General features: G+C 42.5%; 1 long non-coding RNA gene across 1 annotated transcript in view; it reads left to right on the plus strand.

Annotated features, from left to right (window-relative positions):
• Positions 1-12074, plus strand: part of LOC131412024 (uncharacterized) — a 77123-nt gene extending 65049 nt beyond the window's left edge. The window contains exons 8-9 of the long non-coding RNA XR_009221689.1: positions 3056-3226; positions 4275-12074. This is a non-coding gene — a long non-coding RNA (uncharacterized LOC131412024). The remainder of the gene's footprint in view (positions 1-3055; positions 3227-4274) is intronic.
• Positions 12075-12811: the final 737 nt, after the last annotated feature.

Consider the following 12811-nt stretch of genomic DNA (forward strand, 5'->3'; position numbering starts at 1 on the left):
ACCTGGTCTCACCATAGTCAAGCAAAGCAGAGATGATATTTCTTGAGAGTTTTAGGGAGCTTGTGTTTCACAGTTAAAAGCGTAGTATACCTTTTCGTGTCTGAATTATTTTGTAATACATTTTTTAAACAGGAGCAAGGTCTGAACCTCTTTTTTAATATTCATCACTAAAATCTCTTATATTTTGCTTGTTTTTCTTGTTTGGTGTCTGTCTGACCATACTAGAAAATAAGTTCTATGCTGACAAGGACTTTGCTATTTTTACAAACTACTGTATTCCCAGTGCCTGAAGAATGAGTAGCACAGAGTAGATGTTCGATAAATGCATGTTAAGGAAATGAATATATGAGTAAATTAACTGCTGAGTTTATTCACCCAGCTATTGGCCAGAAATCAATTTCAAAATTATTATTATTTTAATGATTTCTGGGAAGAGGGACCTAGATGCTTATGAAAATCCATTTCCTCCCTTTCCTAGGTACACAGCTAGATTACATTCTCAGTTTCCCCCCCGTTCAGTGTAGCTAAGGGAACGTGAGCAGGAGAGTTATGTCTCTCTTCCAGGTCTGCTGCGTTAAACTTCCCAAACCTAATTCTCTCTGCTCCTTACCCTCCTGTATGTGACATGTCGATGCCAGGACAACACTGAACGCCACGTGTTGAGGCTGGCAGAGTCTCTGTCAGTCTGGGGCCCCGTACAATTTTGTGGAACCAAACAGGAAATGCCTTGAACTATTTATGTGAGGGAGAAATATACTCCTTTTGCACATGAACCTGTTATATAGGTTATACATGTATACATCTTTGGGTATATTCGTTACAGCAGTTAGCTTATTCTAACAAATAAATTTGTACAAATAAATACTCTAAACCTATTAAAGCGGTTAACATGAACAAAGAGCTAAGACAGACGCAGGATAATATTTTCATTACTGTCTTTATTTTTCCCTGTGTCCTATTTGTGAGGTCCCTGATTACACATGACAACTTGAGGAATGGGTTATTGGACAACTAGGTCACCCCTAAAATATGCCCTTAAACCATTCATTCTCTCTTCTAAGCAACAGAAAGCAATATCCCTGCTTTAGCATTTCTTTCTCATCAGGGTGATTTATGGAAGCCTCTGAATTACTGGGTTTGCAGCAACGTTTGGCTGTTCCTTAGACGCCAAAACAGTGTCATTAAAGAATCGACAGTCTTGCAGTTCCCCTCACACACACCCTCATTTACAAAAGCATGTGTAAGCACTGTGAACCCCAGAAGCCCTCTGCGAAAAATCAAATCAACGATCTGATGTGTTCGGCTAACGTAGATGGAGGAGGTTGGAAGCAAAATGGATGGAGCCCATTACAGCTGACACATGGCTCTTCACCAACAGTATTGCACAAACGTGCAATTTTGATCCATAATTCAGAGTATATTTCTGTCTCTTCCCTTATTTGTTTTCTGCAATATCCCATGAGGTGGGTTGGCACATATTATAGTTCCATTTTGTGGGGGAACTGAAATTCAGAGGAATTAAGGAAAGCACCCTCTTTTGGGGTGAGTAACAAGCTCCTATGGGAGAAAGGGGGCAACATCATCAGATGGGTTGAGCTGACACCTCCTGCATGAACATCCCATTTCATTGGGAATGACGGTTAGGACTAGGGTCAAAGCAGGAAAGAAATGGATGTGCTTTAGGGAGATGTGAACATCCTGAAATTACAAACAGCCTTTATGTGTGCCTGTGTGTATTTTATTGGAGAGAGGGTCCACAGCCTTCAACCAATTTCTGAAGAGGCTAGAAACCCCCAAGCGGTTAAGAACCGTTGTTCATGTTTTCTGTGGCTGCAGATCGTCTCGGGCTCTATCTAAGGAACTGATATCCAAGGCCTTGCGGTGGGAAAATAGTGCTTTTGTGTAAGAGAAAAGGGGCACAGAATCTTCTTAGGCAGGGCTAATTTCTGCCTTATGGATATTTACTTTACTGCACAAGACAATATGAATATCCAATCCTATAATCCCAGAGAATTCCTCTGGCTCCATAGTGATCAGATTTACTATTTTGCCAAAAAATAATGAAGAAAAGCTTACCATTCTAAGAAGAAAATGCTTAGCATTAACAAAATTATGTGGCTCCATCCCAGGTAAGGTGTATAAGACTCAGACAGCTTTTATCTTGTGCACTGGTGTTTATATAGTGGGAAGGTTAGCTTACTGAGTTACTGAAGGTAGCCAGAGTTATTGGGGCACCAGATAAGGGAAATAGGGACTTAGGCAGTTATTTTGTAAGCACTTCTTTGCTTAGAATTTCGGAGGGGTTGACAAGATCGTACTCACAACTCTGGCTACGAACATGCCTGTCTCAGGGACGGTTTCACACGTTTTCTGAACAAGGTGCTTAACCAAGTGTGGACCATGAATGGAACCGTCACTCTGGGAGTGCACTGTGCTCACGGTTCGGGGTCTATTGAGGGAGAGAGTGTTATGGAAGAGAGGAATAGCCCTGAGAGCTGCCCTAAAATGAGGAAATTATAAAGTTCATTTCCTTTTCTTGAAATTAAACGTTGGGCCTGCTTGGGGCACCAAGGGCAAGCCCTGAAGCTGGTTGCTGACACTAGCCAGTTGTTTGTATTTTGGCCTTAGGAGTTGACTCTAGGGAAGCTCCTTTCCCTAGCTTAGAAATGAAGTAACTGAATTCTCAGCACAGTGTTGATTCGGGGAAATCATTTTGGTTTGCACAGTTTGGGGTTCTGAGCACAGAATGTAATCAGAGTGGCAGTGATGGGGTCAGGCACCCCAGGAGGCTGCCTGTTCTTTTTGAGTCTCTTGTCTATGTGCTTTAGTAAGAGATTAGAATTTCCTAGATGCCATCCCATGATTGCTGGCAACTTTATAGCAAACAGCGACTGGGTCTAATTTTCCACTCAGGATGTAAAAGTATGTTTAGGAAACTGAAGCAAAATGCAAAATATGAAGAATATATCTTCTTTATGTTCCCCCCAACTTCACTGTTTACCCACTGATTGTGAAAATACTCTTCATCTTGCCATTTATCTCTTTACCTTTCTAGAACTTATCAACTCATGTTTCGGCTACAAGTACATTGCTGTGGCATTGCAGCCAGTCCTGAGTTCTCACCCGTATTCTAAGTCTCAACCTCTGTTGTTGGCCAGATTCTTGCACATTTTGCTGCTGCTTAAAGGAAGGAGATTGGGATTCAAAATCCATCTGCCCAAACAAGGTATGTATGTATGTATGTGTATTCATATGAGCAGTGGAGCAAGGAGTTGAAGACACTGGAGACAGGATAGAGATAGACAGGGATACAATTTGTGGGGCTCATTCTTTAGTTAGAGGATATGAATTTTAGTCCCAAATACCCCCCATGTTAGCTATATGACTTTGGCCAATTCAATTAATCTTTTTTGAGCCTCAATTTCTTTCATTTTTAAAATGGGAATAGTGTGTGTGGGGAATCAGAATTGGCCACTTCAAAATATATCTCTTTACGTTGATTATTTTCAAGAACAAAAGAGTCTGAAAGAAACTTTGACCTCCCCCCAACCAACTGCCTAAAAGAATTTAAGATAGAAGGCCTGTCCCCAGGACAGGCCATCACCAGAGATAACTCTGCGTATGGATAGACTGGGAGGGTCCTTGCTAAGCCCATTCTTGTCAAAGCTCTGAAAACCAAGTAAAAGTAGAAGTTACTCTTTGTAAGAAACATTTACAGTTGTAAGGGAAATCTCCATGTGTAAAGGTATCTCCCTCGCTGTACCGGGGAGGAAGGGGGGATGACCTTATCTCTAGAAACTCTTATCAATGTGGAAAGTGAGGACTTAAATCTGCATACTCTTGTTTACTGTGCTTTTCTGGTAATCTCCCATAGCTGACTCCCCCCACCCCTAACATCCTCCTTTGTCTTTACCTGAATATAGTATTTAAGATGAGAACCTCCGCCATTTTGTTGAGTTATTCACTTTCCCTGGGTCTCTCCCGTGTATACATGTTATTAAACTTTGTTTTATTTTCTCCTGCTAACATGCCTTTTTAATTATTTGGCCAGCCATAAGAACCTTAAGGGAAAGAGTGGGGGCAGATTTCTCCCTCTTCCCTAACAAGTACATGCCTTGCCTGCCCTATTGTATAATTATGAAGACCAAATGAGGTAATGCCTTATTCAAATATAAGATGGTATTCAGTCAGGAGAGGTTAGATTATGTTGTGGTAACAAACAATCCTGAAATTTCAGTTGCTTAAAACAACAAAACTTTATTTTTTTCTCGCAGTACATGTCAAAAATGGGTTGGATGGGATGGCAGGGGGACTCTTCTCACTGAAGTTTCTCTGAAGATTCCATCTTCTTGTGATGCTCCCCTTGCCATGTGCAACCGCCATGTACTTCCGTTGTTACTGCATCAGGAGAGGAGAGTGCTGGAAAGTCAAACACTGGCAATTACATATGTTGGCCTAGAAGTGACATTTACTTCTGCTCACATTTCATTGGCCAAAACCAGTCGTATGATCTTATCTAACTTTAGAGGGGATAGAAGTGTCATGCCACAAGAACTTATTGAACTTTAGTAATGCCAGCCATAGGTGGTATTACTGAATTTCATTGATTCTAAGTTGCATTTTTTTTCCGTTTTAGTATCTCTGAAATTGGGATGCATTGCACAATCAATATCATTTTCCAATCACCATAAGCCACTCTTTCAAATTTTATCTCTGAAACCAGAATGTATTTTACAATTGGTGACATCTTAGATTTGATGATAATATGGTATTATTGCTATTCTTCCCACAGGCTTGGCCTTCGGTGATCCTGAGGAACCTTGACTGGGGTGGAGTGTGTAACCCCAGTCGTGCTAATGTCCTAATTGTAGTTGTGAGCTATAGTCTAAGGCCTTCCTCTCTGCCTTCTTGAATTTTCTTGTACCGTTTGTGTGGGGTCAGTGGGAGGAGAGTTTTTTGAGGCTTTTTCACACCCCTGGGAATGACAGTCCTCTTCTCCTTTGCCCTGACATTGGACCCCAGTTCTGGGACAAGTCTTTGAGGCTATAAAGGCCCGTAAAAGCTTACAAGACAGCAGTTTCCTCAATGGCGGTGACGGCATCTTTTCTGTCTGTCCCAATAATCTCCTAGACATCCAAAGTCTTGCTCTGACGTTGGACCCCAGTTCTGGGACAAGACTTTGAGGCTATAAAGGCCCATAAAGGCTTACAAGACAGCAATTTCCTCAATGGCAGTGACAGCGTCTTTTCTGTCTGTCCAAACAATCTTCTAGACATCCAGAGGGTCAGGATAAATGCTGATTTATGATTCAAAGATCCTATTCCAGTAGCTGAAGAAGGATGACCATCAGCCTCTGACTGGGCCAGTGTCATGCTCTCTTGCTTTTGAGGTTGACGGCTTCTTTACCTACATCCCACTCATTGCCTTCCAAGTCATTGCCTTGAGACATCAGATACTGCCTTCTCTCTCTTTTCTGGTCTCCTCACCTATAGGCTCCTAGAATGTTTGCTTTGCACACCTGTGCACTCAAACGATAATGGCCAATAAGAAGTAGGAAGAGAGACTGAGGGGTTGGAGAGGAGCAGGGAATAGAATGGAGGGTGGACTGAATCTCAGACTGAAGCCATCTGATGGCTGAAGTAGGAAGAAGAAAGCACGGGTCTTCTCCATAGTTTATGCCCAAACTATGTGGATCTCCTGGGCTCTAGATCATGCATCATAGTACTTTGTACACATTACCATAAATAACATGATTTTTTGGCAAAAGGACTGAGATTAATCTTCTACACTATTCTCATTTACAGCCCAGGGATCCTTTCATGTATAATTTGGTGTTTAAATCCCCCCATTATAGCCAATATAATGACCTTTATGGGGATTAATGGCTGAATAAAAGGCTCCCATGCCTTTTTTGGGAGCTTCTTGGTAACACGTCTGATTCTCAGCTAGACCCAACTCCCTAGCATTCTTGCCTGCTTGGAGACCAGCTGGGGCTAACCCTGGGGCCAGAGAGCTCTCTTCTCCCAGGCTTGAGTGCTATTGGGAAGTTTGGGGTTAGGTTCTTGTCCAGAGCCTTCTTAGCTTGTGGTCCTACTCCGATTTCCTGGGTCTTGACATTTTTCTTCTCCTCTATTTTTAACGTGATTCACTCATTTAAATTTTGTTGGAGGCCAACTTTGAATACCATGGAGTTTGTCGGCCACTCCCTGGTGGCTACTGGGTCTAGACATGCCTGGTGCCTCGCCAGCCTCCTCCCACCCCATATGACATTTGTGCTCTGAAAGAACTGCATCTCAGGCTTTGCTTTGACTCTCCTCCTGGCTCCTTCAGGCTGCTGCCCAGTCGTAGTCTCCTGCTGTTGACTCCAAATGGGTTTGCTCTGGTCCCTTCCTGCTGCTGCCCCTTGACGGTATGGAATGTTTCTTTGCTTCCTTGTGTTCCGAGGGCATACCACAGGGCACAAAGCACTGCTGATGCATTCCCAGCCCATGCTGCCACCACCTGATTCTGCCATTGTCTCCATCCCTCCTCCCAACATCAACAGTCCTGCCCCGGCTCAGCCACCAGCAAGCTCCACAGTCATGGGCGCCGGTCACAGTTCTTGTTCCTTTTCTCATTCCAACCTGCCTCTGTTCATTACACATTTGAATGGTGCCACAGCTGGCTTTGGAGTTGGTCAGAATTGGGCTCAAATATTGGTACTAACACTTATTTTACTGAAGTCAGTTTCCTTAACTTTAAAAATTGAGTATAGCAATGCCCAGTCAAGCACCCACCATACAGTTTGTGCACAGTATTAACTGTTAGTGTGTTATTAATGTGGGAAGTAGAATAATTGTGGTAAAGTTCATGAGATTTAGAGCCAAACAGACTTGAGTTCAGATTTTGCCTCAAGGCTTAACCAATGTCAGTTTCAGTTTCTGACTCCCAGCCTGGTGCTCTCAGTATTTCTTTGGGCTCCCTTTCCACATCTTACTGTTCATGTTGGCAGATGGGGACCTAGCCAACTCCTTGGACAGACCATTGTAAACTGCTGCATCTGAATAAAGGGTTGATTATTATTGCAGGGGGGAGGGTGTGTGAATAATTGATAGTCACTCAGTCCAGACCCTTAACAGGAGAATACTGCCTCTGCATGGCTCCAGGCAGCCCCAGCTTGCCTGGGCTCAGACTATTTTTTGAAGAAGAGCTAGTGACAGAGGTGGGGACTGACTCCTTAGTGACAAAGAGTGATGGGAAAGTTAATAAGGTGTTTGGAAGAAAAAGTGCCCTCTCTCTCTGGACAAAGAAAGAGGTAAGAACCACCATTTGGTTGGGCTGGGATAGAAGGGATGAGCTCATAGGACTTTGGAAATTTGTAACCAGATTGTCTCTTTGCTGAGAAAGCAAGCCAGTGATTCAGCAGTTTTCTCAAATCAGCAGAAGGAGAAGGGCTGAGAGTGTCAGAGATCATGATTCTGAGGGGAGCAGGTTATCTTTTTTTTGGAGACTTGACAGCAGTCAGGCTAGAGAGAGAGAAGTTTAGCATGGATAATGGAAATTCACATAGAATCCTCCGTCCTGGTTGTCAATAGTGCTGACCACAGCCTCTCACGCAGTGAGTCTTTCGTCAGAGCTGTTCAAAGGCAGCAACAATGATCGCTTTGATTTCATCTGGTTTCATTTCCTCTGTCCCCCTTGAGGGGAGCTGCAAATAAACTAGGGACCAAGCTAAAAGATGAGCTGGCAAAGCAGGAGAGAGGAGCTAGTTGGTCGGGCCCTGGGTTTTGAGCGGGAGGAGTAGCTGGTGCCACAGAGAGGGCTGGGAGCAGCTCATACACTCCCGCCTGTCCCCAAAGGTACACAGGCTCACTTCTCCCTGGTTATGTGGGTCAGGTGGGTTCCATACACGAAGGACTTTCACGCTTCGTGTAAACCTTTTGAGTATTGTAGAAGCACAGTGTTCCACGGTAAGACTCAAATTCCTGAAGTGTCCTGCTTTAACTGCATCATAATGTGAATTGCGTTTGGAGTGGACTAGGGAGAATTGCCTTTTAAGAGCTTTTATGTGAACCCTTTTTAGAAGTAGAGAAATCATTTTTAAATTATCTTTTTGTAAAACTCTGCATTTTCCAATTATTCAGTGTGTATGAAATCTCCCTTTGCCACCCTGCTTCCGATTTAGTCCTCTAAGAAATTCTGATAGCTGCAAATTTGTAATTCTCAAACCTTGTTTTTAAAAATAGTCATGTAATTTCTCTACAAAATGGTAGAATTTGAAGGAATTCTGGATGTGCTTCCCGGCTTTCCCAAAAGGCCTTTCTTCACCAGGGGACCCGCTGCAGAGAGTGAGGCTGTGCATTGATGACAGAGAGGGCTACCCCAGAGAGCTGCAGGAGCGAAGGAGGCAGAAATACTTGCCAAATGCACAAAAAGAAAAGTTAATAGGACAAGACCCCTGGGTTAGAAACTCACGGTGCTCAATCCCAAGGGGCAGGGAACTTGCTCTTCAGATGATCTTGCTGTGAAAATTTCAAAGACTCAAGGGGATTTATTAATAGTTGGGGCATTGAAACCTTGCAGCATTGCCCTTTTCAATAGTAAATTGTCTTTTAAAATATCTAGAACTCGTACTTAATGTTCTTTACGGATTTAAACCAGGCAAGGAGGCAGTAAATCAGATTATCATCATCCTTGGGAAGAAGAGCAATCTGGAATGTTAATTTTCCAGCTAAAATTACTGAAAGTTTCTTTTGGGTTTGATTTTGCTTTGTTTTTTGCAGAGAGAGAATAAAAGAGGAGAAAGCCAAAGGTAAAAAGTTATTTTCAGGAAAGCATGTATTCCAGGTTTCCATTCTTTTTTTTTTTTTTTGGTGAGGGAGCTTGGCCCTTAGCTAACATCTGTTGCCAATCTTCCTCTTTTTGCTTGAGGAAGATTGTCGCTGAGCTAATATCTGTGCCAGTCTTCCTCTATTTTGTATGTGGGATGCCGCCACAGCATGGCTTGATGAGTGGTATATAGGTCGGTGCCCAGGATCTGAACCTGCGAACCCAGGGCCACCAAGGCAGAGCGTGTGAACTTAACCACTACGCCACCGGGCCAGCCCCTCCAGGTTTCCATTTTTGTAACTTGGTGAGTTATAACTTATTGTCTCTTGTATTTCCCATGAAAGTATAAAAGTCCAGAGAACCACTTTCAGTGGTGCAAGGGATTTTGTCCCCATATGGAGTATGGACTGTAGGGATTTGTTTAGGGATATTAGCCACCCTGTAATCAGAGAAGAGATTTCCATTCTCTTCTGGAGAAGAGAATGGAGACTGCCATTTCCATGGCAGATAAATTTAAGGTCATGTTTCATAGCTTATTGACTGTGGCTATGTTGGAAAATGCCTTAATGGGTTTATTTATTTTGATATGTGTTATTCTTTACAAATGCAAACTTCTCAGAACATGGCTGTTGACCAGTTTCTCTTGTGGTGACTGCAGGTCAGGGAGGAGATCTACTCAGGGGAAGGGCCTGGAGTTGGGTGCCAGAGAGACCCAGATTCAAACTGGCTCTGGCACTCATTGGCTCTGTGGTCTTGGAGCCAGTGAGTGCTTGAAGTCTCAGCTTCTCACTTATGTATGTGGAATAATGGCATTGGCCTTGAAGAATGGTGTGAGGATGAGAGTGTGCATGTATGAAATGCCCAACAAAGTGTCTGGTGGTTAGTCTATGACTTCATGGATATGGGATTGGCCCAATCCAGCAACATTTTCTGCTGGAAATTCCCCCCGACAACCTGGTTTAGTGAGACTGATGATTGAAGTTGGAGGGAAGAAAATTAACTTATTCATGAGTAGAAATATCACATACGCAGAATGCCAAGTCCCCTCAAAGACCTTGAAATATCAATTCCAGCTCCCTTTTGTGGGAAATGCTGTAGGAGTTTTAAACACAGACTCTGCAGTCTTCCCTGGAATCACAGGAGTTGTAGGCTAATTACTGTGTCAGAGGAGTGCCTCATGAGTAATGGTGGCACTCTGAATTGACTCTTGGGATAATTAATCAGCATAACTTTGTGAACCTTCCATGGCCTTCTTTTCTCAGCAGCAACAACTTGATTAGTTTGGACATATAATAATAGTTTGGTACTTAAACAGAACTGGCTTCATAGTGCTCATTTTCATGATATTCAATTTCTTCTTCTTGAATTTTTTTAACTTTTAATTTTTAAAGACCTGAAAATTCTTCTTAAAAATTCAGAGAATCTTTAGGCTTTAGTTTTGATCATTTGTGTGTTATAATTCATGGATAGAATTTTATCCCCTCTAGAGGGGACACTGCTCTGCAACCACTGTCAAACTCTATTTCTTATCGCTGGGCTCTTCCTGGCCTTAAATATTTGAGGCAGAACCAGTGATATTCTATCACACTGATAAAAGGGGCAGATTTATGTAGTTAAGAGAGCACTAGACTTAGGGTGACCAAGTGGGTATCGGTTTGTCTGAGACTTTTCCTGTTTTTGCACTGAAAGTCTGATATCCTGGGAAACCTCTCAGTCTCAGGCAAGCAGAGACAGTTTGCCTGGACTTGTCCTGCTTTAAAAATGGAAAGTTTCACGTCCTGGGAAACCTTGGGCAAACTAGGGCGGTTGGTACTCTAACTGCAGTGGGCGTGTAGAGACCCAAGTTCTAGTCCTTGCTTTGCTGCTACATAGCCATGTGACATTGGCCAAGTCACTTGCTGAAAAAAATGAGGGAGTGGGTCATATAATCCTAAAAGTCCCCATCAGTGTTGACACTGTGCTTAAGAGGCCGTTTATTACTGGAATTTACCCTTTGTGTCTTTACTTTAGGGTTTTCTTTTCTTCTGAGAGACCAGTATTCAATTTGCTCTGAAAGGTCATGTAAATGAATTCAGGCAACAAACTGGATAAAAATGTTCAGAATATATCTGGATCAAATCTCAGATATGGAGGTAGATGATGCTGATGAATATTGGGATGCCAGAATAAGCAGGTGCTGCTCTTGTTGATTATAAACCAAACACCCAAGGCAAGTATCCTCCATTTCATGGCCAGGGAGGAAATTGGCTGGGATTTTCTGTTTTAGCTAATGTGCAGTATTTCCCAGCAGTGAGCTTGAAGCCTTGGTTGTAACTCTGGAATGAAGCCTCTTTATAAATTGGAATAAATGTTGCCAAGCCAAGATCCGAGTTGGGGTTTGGAAAGACGCTGATGCTTGTTGGGCTCTTGTTGAGTTGGTAGTGTTGGTTTCCAGGGGACCAGCGATCACCCGATGCACCAAGAACTTCCCAGTTGCCCATCTCATGCTCAGGATCCAGATACAAATAAGACATGGCTCCACCCTTTAGGAGCCCACTGTTTTGCTAGGGGCATGGAATAGAAATTAATTACTAAACACAACATGGCCAATTCTATAATGGAGGCATAAGCAGAATGACGTGGGAAGACAAAGGAGGAAGCGATTGATTCCACTATTCTGCTCCATATGCCAATGGCACCCTGCTCCCCATCCACTAGCTCACACAGGTGTGTCCATATCCCAAAGGAGTGTTATTTGAGGTGAGGCCAAGATGTCCCAAAGCTGTGTTTCTGTGGTTTCATCTTTGGGTATAACAGGATAGAATACCATTATTATTATTGTTACTGTTCAAGGCAGAAAATAAAGATAACAAGAATGATTTGAGTTTACATTGACTTTTCCTGAAAGCCTACACCTAGCTTACTTCCTTTAAGCTTTTCAACTTATTAGCTGCTAAAACAGGATGTGCACACATTATAAATGTGTCCTTTTAAAATCCCATGCTTTTGGTTTTAAAGGAATCTTTTCGGATGACATGCCTACCCAGACTAGGGAAACTAAAGAAAAAATAAACAAGTGGGACTTTATCAGATTAAAGAACTTTTATAAGACAAATGAAACCAGAATCAAGATGAACAAACAACCAACCAGCTGGGAGAGAATATTTGCAAAACATATATCTGACAAGGGGTTGATCTCCATAATATATAAAGAACTCACACAACTGAACAACAAAAAAACAAACAACCTGATCAAAAAATGGGCAGAGGAAATGAACAGACACTTCTCCAAGGAAGATATACAGATGGCCAATAGGCTCAACATCACTAATCATCAGGGAAATGCAAATCAAAACCACACTAAGATACCACCTCACGCCCGTTAGAATGGCTATAATCACCAAGACAAAAAACAACAAATGTTGGAGAGGATGTGGAGAAACAGGAACCTTCATACACAGCTGGTGGGAATGCAAATTGGTGCAGCCTCTATGGAAAACGGTATGGAGATTCCTCAAAGAATTAAAAATAGAGATGCCCTATGATCCAGCCATCCCACTACTGGGAATCTATCCAACGCACCTGAAATCAACAATCCAAAGAGGCTTATGCACCCCTATGTTCATTGCAGCATTAATCACCATAGCCAAGAAGTGGAAGCAACCTAAGTGTCCCTTGACTGACGATTGGGTTAAGAAAATGTGGTATATATATACAATGGAATACTACTCAGCCATAAAAAATGACAAAATCGTCCCATTTGCAACAACATGGATGGGCCTGGAGCGTATTATGTTAAGTGAAATAAGCCAGAAAGAGAAAGACAAACACTGTATGATCTCACTCATATGTGGAATATAAACCAACACATGGACAGAGAAAACTGGACTGTGGTTACCAGGGGCAGTGGGGGTGTGGAGGGCACAAGGGATGAAGGGAGTCATATATATGGTGATGGACAAACAAAAATGTACAACCCCAAATTTCACAATGTTAGAAACCATTAAAACATCAATTAAAAAAA

This window comes from Diceros bicornis, chromosome 12 (genome assembly GCF_020826845.1).
Source record: "Diceros bicornis minor isolate mBicDic1 chromosome 12, mDicBic1.mat.cur, whole genome shotgun sequence".
Lineage (NCBI taxonomy): Eukaryota > Metazoa > Chordata > Mammalia > Perissodactyla > Rhinocerotidae > Diceros > Diceros bicornis.